This window comes from Chiloscyllium punctatum, chromosome 44, assembly GCF_047496795.1.
Source record: "Chiloscyllium punctatum isolate Juve2018m chromosome 44, sChiPun1.3, whole genome shotgun sequence".
Lineage (NCBI taxonomy): Eukaryota > Metazoa > Chordata > Chondrichthyes > Orectolobiformes > Hemiscylliidae > Chiloscyllium > Chiloscyllium punctatum.
The window spans coordinates 14566549-14575774 of NC_092782.1; positions in this window are offsets into that span (position 1 = coordinate 14566549).

A 9226-nucleotide genomic window follows, 5' to 3' on the forward strand; every position below is an offset into this window, starting at 1 on the left:
ATTTTGGTACTTTATCAACATTAAATACAACCAGCTCTCTAATACATTCTTTTTCATAATCTTTTGATAATCCTGGGCATGTGCTACCTCCTCTTTCACTTTGAATTTAGTAAAATCTTCTTCCTTGGTAAAAGCGCATGTGAAGAACTAATTTAGTATTTTATTCATGCTCTTTGTCTCCAGATGTAGATCTTTTTGGTCCCTAATCAGCTTCATTCCATTTCTTACTTCCGTTTTCTTATTTCTAAGCCTATAGAAGACTTCTGGATTTATGTTAGTTGCTAGTCTGTCTTCATAGTTTCCCTTTTCCGTTCATCCCTTTTTCACTTTGTATTCACCCTCTGAACTTTGTACGTTCAGCCTGGTTCTCACTGTGTTATAAGAACATAAGCACTAGGAGCAGGAGTAGGCCGTCCGGCCCATTAAGCCCATTCCATCATTCAATAAGATCATGGCTGACCTTTTCATGGACCCAGCTCCACTTACCTACATGCTCACTGTAATCCTTCATTTCTTTGCTGTTCAAAAATCTATCTTTGCCTTAAAAATGTTCAGTGAGCAGGCCTCAATTGCTTCACTGGGCAAGGAGTTCCACAGATTCACAACCCTCTCGGTGAAGAAGGTCTTCAAATCAGTGCTAAATCTGAACCCCTTATTTTGAGGCTGTGCCCACTAGTTCTAGTTTCACCTGCCAGTGAAAAAGATCTCTCTGCTTCTATCTTATCTATTCCCTTCATAATTTTATATGTTTCTATAAGATCCTCCTCATTTTTCTAAATTCCAATGAGTTTAGTTCAGTCTATTCAAACTCTCCTCATGAGCCAACCCTCTCAACTCCAGAATCAACCTGGTGAACCTCCTGTGCACCCCTTTCTAGCGCCAGTACATCCTTTCTCAAGCAAGGAGACCAAAACTGTACACAGCACTCCAGTTGTGGCCTCACCAGGTCAGATTGGGATGTCTGGTCAGCATGGACGAGTTGGACCGAAGGACTTGTTTCTGTAAAACTCTACGACTCCACTCATAACCTTTGGACCACAAGAAAATGAGAGAATTAATTTCAGTTTGACATTCTTCTATTGCAAAGGGCTTAAGACTGAGTGAACTAAGAGCACATTTATTGACCATCCCTAATTTCCCCTGACAACATGAACTTTCTCCTTGAACCATGAAAGGGTTAAAACATGGAAAAGAACGTCAGAGGTGTACAGCTATGTGTATAACCTAGAGAATATACTTAGTGTCAGTTTTCCACTACATCCAGATCACGATCACCAATCCACAATCTCAGATCCCCAGTGGATCATTGAGATATTTTGGTTTCTGATAAAAATAAACATTTTAATGAGCTCACTTGTGAGCCAATTTAGTTTGGATGAGTGGTGTAATAGTATGGAGAGAGTTATCATTTCATACCATTTCATTTATACAAAAATGGATTGTCATTGTGTCTGCCTGGAATAGATTTGAACCCCAGGAACCAGAATGAAAGAAATGTAACAAAATGCACCTCCACCCAGGTCCCTGTGGGCAGTAAATCATTATTTGGTATTTGTCGTTCAGTACTTGCTGAGGGAGTTGATCAAATGTTGATTGCTCTTTTCCAAGCTGCGAATGGAGCAGACAATCAGCTTGAGATGGTCATCGCTGTCTCTAGTCAATCCCAACTGACTTAATTCAAGGATGAGATATGGATCAGGAAGGTCATTCATTACCACCTCATCCCCTCCCTCACAACATCAAGCCATACCCCACGACTCACTCCTAATATCCAGTAAGGGTGGCACAGTTGCTCAGTGTCACAGCACCAGGGACGACTGCTGTCTCACAGCACCAGGGATGACTGTCTGTATGTGGTTTGCATTTTCTCCCTGTGTCCACGTGAGTTTCATCTGGGCGGTCTAGTTTCCTCCCAGAGTCCAAAGATGTGCAGGCTCGGTGGACTAGCCATGGGAGATGCAGCATTGCAGGGATAGGGTAGGAGGGTGAATATGGGTGGGATGCTCTTCAGAGGATAGATGTGGACTTGATGGGCCAAATGGCCTGCTTCCACATTGGAGGGATTCAATGATCTCCTCAATCCTCTCACTTTAATTCACTGTCCCAGAAGCCCAGTCTTCTCATTAAGTCACCGATGATTTCTTAAACGATTCCAGGAGCTATACATCTCTAGCCAACCCTTCAGTGTGTGTGTGAAATATCATGTGGTCTGTTGGTAGCACTGTCACCTCTAAGTTAGAAGGTTGTAGGTTCAAGTCTTACAGCAGGTCTTGAGTACAGAACCCAAGGCTGATCCCCCAATGTGGTGCTGTATGAGGGTGCTATTTCTGGAGATGGTGCCTTTCAGATGAGGCATTAAACTGAGGTCCTATCTGTTCTCCCAGGTTAATGTCAGATATTCCATAGCCTTAAACTTTTATGTCCTGGTCAATACTCACTCCTCAACTAAAATCATAAACAAAACCCCTTAGATTATTTCATTATTAACACATTGCTGGTTGTGGGATCTTGCTGTGTGTAAATAAATTCACCAATAATCTCATTTGAACGTTTATATGTAAATGCTCCAATTCGGAGCAGATCTGGACAGAGCTGATTATGGCCTCAACTTCATTCTTTCCTGCTCCTGATACCCTACCACACCCTTGGGAGTGGACAATCCATCCTCCTCCACTTTAATTATATTCTGTGAACTTTTGCTGCTTTCTAGAGAATTCTCAACAGACTCATGACATTCTGAGCGAGAGAAAAAATTCTCCTTATCTCTGTCTTATTTGGGAGACAGCTTATTTTGAAATTTTGTCCCCCTGGTTCTAATCTCTCCCACAAGTGGAACTATCCTTTCAGCATCCACTCTGTCAAATCCCATTAGAATCTTATATGCTTCCAAAAGATCAGCTCTCAGTCATCTAAGCTAAGACATATACCTTTCCTCAAGACAAAACCATGTAAGGAATCAGCTGAGTGAACATTCTCTGAACTGTTTTGAATAGAATTACATCCTTTCTTTAAAAAAAGACCAGTATTCCAAACACGGTCTCACCATTGGTTTGTACAACTGTCACAAAGCATCCCAACATTTATACTTCATTTACCTTGCAAGGAACAACAATAATCCACTCGCCTTCACTTGCTGTACCTGCATTCTACTGTGATGTGATTTATGTACAAGGACATCCAGATCCCTCTGTACTTCAGAGTTTCACAATCTCTTTTCAAGTAACACATTAGTTTGCTTTTCTTTTCCTCCTGTCAAAGTGGACAAGTTCAGAATTTACCACATGATGCTCTATTTGAAATGGCATGTACCAAAGATGTGGTGTGCATGAGGTAGTAGATGGTCTGGTTAATTAAATACAGGTTGTTCTGCTGTAATGCAAGTTTTGTTTACACAAATTTGCTGTAACGCAATTGACGGATTGGGAAAGCTGTTTCTACAGCACAAACTTTTAAAATATTTGTTGGTTGGAACACGATTATATTGCCAACACTTTAAGCGTTGTTTCTAAAGCACAAGTTTTCTATAATGCAGAGTTGCACAAGAACATAACCATCGTGTTATGGAAGAACTACTTGTATGTTGCTTTGTCCTGGCTTGAGTTGAGTTTCTTTAGTGTTGCACTCATCCAGGTAAGTGAAAGGTATTTAGTCACGGTCCTGACTTGTGCCTTGCAGTAAATGGACCGGTTTTGCAGAGAAAGGAGCTGAGTTACTCCGAACGGAATTTGAAAGCCTCTGATTTGCTCTTGCTGCCACAGTAATTGTACACTAATGGGGGAACAATTGAATGCCAATGGGGAGAAAAATTAGAGTTTCTCTCTCTCTCCTTGTTGACAATGATTGCTTGGCACTTGTGTGGTACAAATGTTATGGATGGTGTTGAGCTGGATTTACGAATGGCTTTCTCCCATTCCCAACATCTTTCCTTGCTGCAAACTTAAACAATTTGCATTTGCCCTCTCAATCTAAATTATGAATGTAAAAAAGAAACAGGAATGATTCCAACATTAATCCCTAGGGCTCTCCACTCAGCAACCCTACCCTGACATTGATCTCTTAAACTGTCTTTACCTTTTAGCCAACGTCATGTCCAATTCCAGATTTCCAGTGAAACCCAACCACAGCAGACAACATTATCTCAGAATCATGAGCTCAACCTCTAATGATTCATTTAGGATTGATCTGTAAGAAATCACATACGGATGGCAAAATGAAATGTAGATTGTTAATTCTAACCAATCAATTTTGGCATTCACCCTCCAACCAAGCATTAAGCCTATGTTGTGTTCTTGCTCTGTTCATTTGGGCCCCTTTTCCTTCTGTCATCTCTCTCATCCATCCTTCAATGCCGACGTGAGTTTGAATTTCCAAAAAGGGACCCAGAATCTGAATCCCAACACCGAGTCACTCTCAGTTTATCGAGTTCTAGGCACTTTCCTAATCAACTTGCTCATAGATGCTATTGTGCACCTTGGGAGCAGATACGACTTGTACCTGTTTCTTTTAGTTCAAAGGTTGGGACATTACCATTGCACCACAAGAGCCCTCTATTATTGTTGTGCTCTGAAGTAAATGGGGTAAAAACAATGACTGCAGATGCTGGAAACCAGATTCTGGATTAGTGGTGCTGGAAGAGCACAGCCGTTCAGGCAGCATCCGAGGAGCTTCGAAATCGACATTTCGGGCAAAAGCCCTTTATCAGGAATTCCTGATGAAGGGCTTTTGCCCGAAACGTCGATTTCGAAGCTCCTTGGATGCTGCCTAAACTGCTGTGCTCTTTTTCCAGCACCACTAATCCAGAATCTGAAGTAAATGGCCTGATTGGCAAGAGGGAGAGGTCAGCATCCAATTGGTGGTGCTAAGTCTCTTCAGAAAGCTGATGATACCTGCCCAGTGCCAGCATCAAAAAGTAACAACGACTGTAGTGAAGGTAGATGCAGCCTTGCTGGAGAGAACTGTCAACTCCACAGACAGCCATCGATGTTGTTTGGATTGTTCAATGCTGAATAATGTGTTGCTGGAAAAGCGCAGCAGGTCAGGCAGCATCCAAGGAGCAGGAGAATCGACGTTTCAGGCATAAGCCCTTGTTCAGGAATGAGGAAAGTGTGCCAAGCCGGCTAAGATAAAAGGTAGGGAGGAGGGACTTGGGGGAGGGGCATTGGGAATGAGATAGGTGGAAGGAGGTTAAGGTGAGGGTGATAGGCCGGAGTGGGGGTGGGGGCGGAGAGGTCGGGAAGAAGATTGCAGGTCAAGAAGGCGGTGCTGACTCCGAGGGTTGGGACTGAGATAAGGTGGGGGGAGGGGAAATGAGGAAGCTGGAGAAATCTGCATTCATCCCTTGTGGTTGGAGGGTTCCTAGGCGGAAGATGAGGCGCTCTTCCTCCAGACGTCGTGTTGCCATGATCTGGCGATGGAAGAGGCCAAGGATCTGCATGTCATTGGCAGAGTGGGAGGGGGAGTTAAAGTGTTCATCCACAGGGCGGTTGGGTTGGTTGGTGCGGGTGTCCCAGAGGTGTTCTTTGAAACGTTCCGCAACAGGAGGGCTGTCTCCCTAATGTACACGAGGCCACATCGGGTGCAATGGATGCAGTAAATGATGTGTGTGGAGGTGCAGGTGAATTTGTGATGGATATGGAAGGATCCTTTGGGGCCTTGGAGGAAAGTGAGGGGGGAGGTGTGGGCGCAAGTTTTGCATTTCTTGCAGTTGCAGGGGAAGGTGCCGGGAGTGGAGATTGGGTTGGTGGGGGTTGTGGACCTGATGAGGGAGTCGCTGAGGGAATGGTCTTTCCGGAACACTTTCCGGGGAGGGGAGGGAAATATATCCTTGGTGGTGGGGTCTGTTTGGAGGTGGCAGAAATGATGAAGGATGATACGATGTATCTGGAGATTAGTGGGGTGGTAGGTGAGGACCAGTGGGGTTCTGTCCTGGTGGCGATTGGAGGGGCGGGGTTCAAGGGCGGGGGAGCAGGAAGTGGAGGAGATGCGGTGGAGAGCATCGTCAACCACGTCTGAGGGGAAATTGCGGTCTTTGAAGAAAGAGGCCATCTGGGTTGTTCGGTATTGGAACTGGTCCTCCTGGGAGCAGATGTGGCGGAGGCAAAGGAATTGGGAATATGGGATGGTGTTTTTACAGGGGACAGGGTGGGAGGAGGTGTAATCTAGGTAGCTGTGGGAGTCGGTCGGTTTATAGTAAAAGTCCGTGTTGAGTTGGTCGCCTGAGATAGAAATGGAGAGGTCTAGGAAGGGGAGAGAGGAGTCTGAGACGGCCCAGGTAAATTTGAGGTCGGGGTGGAAGGTGTTAGTAAAGTTGATGAACTGTTCAACCTCCTCGTGGGAGCATGAGGTAGCACCGATACAGTCATCGATGTAGCGGAGAAAAAGGTGGGGGGTGGTGCCAGTGTAGCTGCGGAAGATGGACTGTTCCACAAAGAGGCAGGCATAGCTGGGCCCCATGCGGGTGACCATGGCTATTCCTTTGGTTTGGAGGAAGTGGGAGGATTGGAAAGAGAAGTTGATCAGAGTGAGGACCAGTTCAGTCAGTCGAAGGAGGGTGTCAGTGGAAGGGTACTGGTTGGTTCAGTGGGAAAGGAAGAAGCGGAGGGCTTTGAGGCCTTCGTGATGGGGGATGGAGGTGTATATAGACTGGATGTCCATGGTGAAGATAAGGCGTTGGGGGCCGGGGAAGCGAAAATCATGGAGGAGGTGGAGGGCATGGGTGGTGTCCCAAACGTAGGTGGGGAGTTCTTGGACTAAGGGGGACAGGACCATGTCGAAGTATGCAGAGATGAGTTCGGTGGGGCAGGAGCAAGCTGAGACAATGGGTCAGCCGGGAGACAGGCCGCAGACTTGCGGAATGTTTCAGAGAACACCTCTGGGACACCCGCACCAACTAACCCAACCGCCCCGTGGCTGAACACTTTAACTCCCCCTCTCACTCTGCCAAGGACATGCAGGTCCTTGGCCTCCTCCATCGCCAGATCATGGCAACACGATGCCTGGAGGAAGAGTGCTTCATCTTCCACCTAGGAACCCTCCAACCACAAGGGATGAATGCAGATTTCTCCAGCTTCCTCATTTCCCCTCCCCCCACCTTATCTCAGTCCCAACCCTCGGAGTCAGCACCGCCTTCTTGACCTGCAATCTTCTTCCCGACCTCTCCGCCCCCACCCCCTCTCCGGCCTATCACCCTCACCTTAACCTCCTTCCACCTATCTCATTCCCAATGCCCCTCCCCCAAGTCCCTCCTCCCTACCTTTTATCTTACCCTGCTTGGCACACCCTCCTCATTCCTGAAGAAGGGCTTATGCCCGAAACGTCGATTCTCCTGGTCCTCGGATGCTGCCTGACCTGCTGCACTTTTCCAGCAATACATTTTTCAGCTCTGATCCCCAGCATCTGCGGTCCTCACTTTCTCCTGGATTGTTCAATGGTCCTGTATCTGATCATGTGAGTCTTTTCACAATGTTCATCATGCTTGATTGGTTAAGCCGAGGTGTGGACTCAGAGAAAAGAAAACAAAGCTGTGGAAAGAGCTAGAAACCAGAGCTGAAGCAGAGAGGAGACACTTGGAAGCAATGTGAACAAAGCCTGTTGTACACTATTGAGACATATAAGATTATGAAAGGATTGGACACTCTGGCAGCAGGAAACATGTTTCCGCTGATGGGTGAGTGCCGAACCAGAGGACACAGCTTAAAAATACGGGGTAGACCATTTAGGACAGAGATGAGGAGAAACTTCTTTACCCAGAGAGTAGTGGCTGTGTGGAATGCTCTGCCCCAGAGGGCAGTGGAGGCCCAGTCTCTGGATTCATTTAAGAAAGAGTTGGATAGAGCTCTCAAGGATAGTGGAATCAAGGGTTATGGAGATAAGGCAGGAACAGGATACTGATTAAGGATGATCAGCCATGATCATATTGAATGGCGGTGCAGGCTCGAAGGGCTGAATGGCCTACTCCTGCACCTATTGTCTATTGTCATCTCTGTATCGATCTGAAGTACGAAATATAAAACCAGTGGTGGACGCGACAAGGGAACAATGCAGTTGAGGTAATGGTGCAGTCTTGAAAATGACCCAAGAAGATCCAGGAGAGTTCAGTCATAGATAAATGTGGAGAAAGATTGTAAGGGCCCTGAAATGAACCTGGCAGATGTGTAAGCAAGCGCAAGGGATTGTTTGAGTTTGCCAAATTGAACTTTCAAAATTCCATTAATTAGCAGTAACCATATTTCCCATACCCTCACCCTTCTTATCAGGTGACATTACAACAATGTTCTGGAAGTGGACTACCTCCAGGACCACAAATTTCAACAGTATCCCAAAGAGAATCCCAACCCTGAAAATCCAGTTGAAGGTATCTGCTTCACTAATTCTGACAGTATATTCCACAGCCTCACAAACAGGAAGAAACACCCCAATCTATAAATGCACTTCAGAAGGTATCCTATCTGGGTGCAACATAGTTTGGTATGGGACCTGCTCTGCCCACTGTTAAAAGTCACACAACCCCAGGTTATAGTCCAACAGGCTTATTTGGAAGCACTAGCTTTCGAAGCGCTGCTCCTTCATCAGGTGGTTGTGGAGTATAAGCTTGTAAGACACAGAATTTATAGCAAATGTTTTCAGTGTGATGTAACTGAAATTATCTATTGAAAAAGACCTGGATTGTTTGTTAAGTCTCTCATCTTTTAGAATGACCGTGTTGTTTTCAGCTCTTTCATATGTAAATCGCAGAACTTTTTGAAAGTTACATTCTCAAGTGAACTTGAACAATTGGTGCCATGTCAGCCCAGATAATGCATTGAAGGTGTGAGGTGCCCTGTGTGAAACTGTCTGTGCCCCAATGTTCAGACTAATTCTAATCTGAAAAATAGATTTACAGAATCTTACATAGTTATAGCTTGTATATTTTCAACCTCTTTAATCATGGCAGCACAACAATTGCAATTTTGTTTCTGAGTTAGAATGTAATGGCAAGCTTGTGGCTACAAACAATCCCAAAGAACTATGTGAAGAAAAAAGCAAAAATACTTGCTCACTGTTGCCCTTTCATATTCATCACTGTCCTGTACATCCCTCCATAGAGATGTTGGGGCGGCACCGTGGCTCAGTGGTTAGCACTGCTGCCTCACAGCACCAGGGACCCGGGTTCAATTCCAGCCTCTGGCAACTGTCTGTGTGGAGTTTGTATATTCTCCCCGTGTCTGCATGGGTTTCCTCCGGGTGC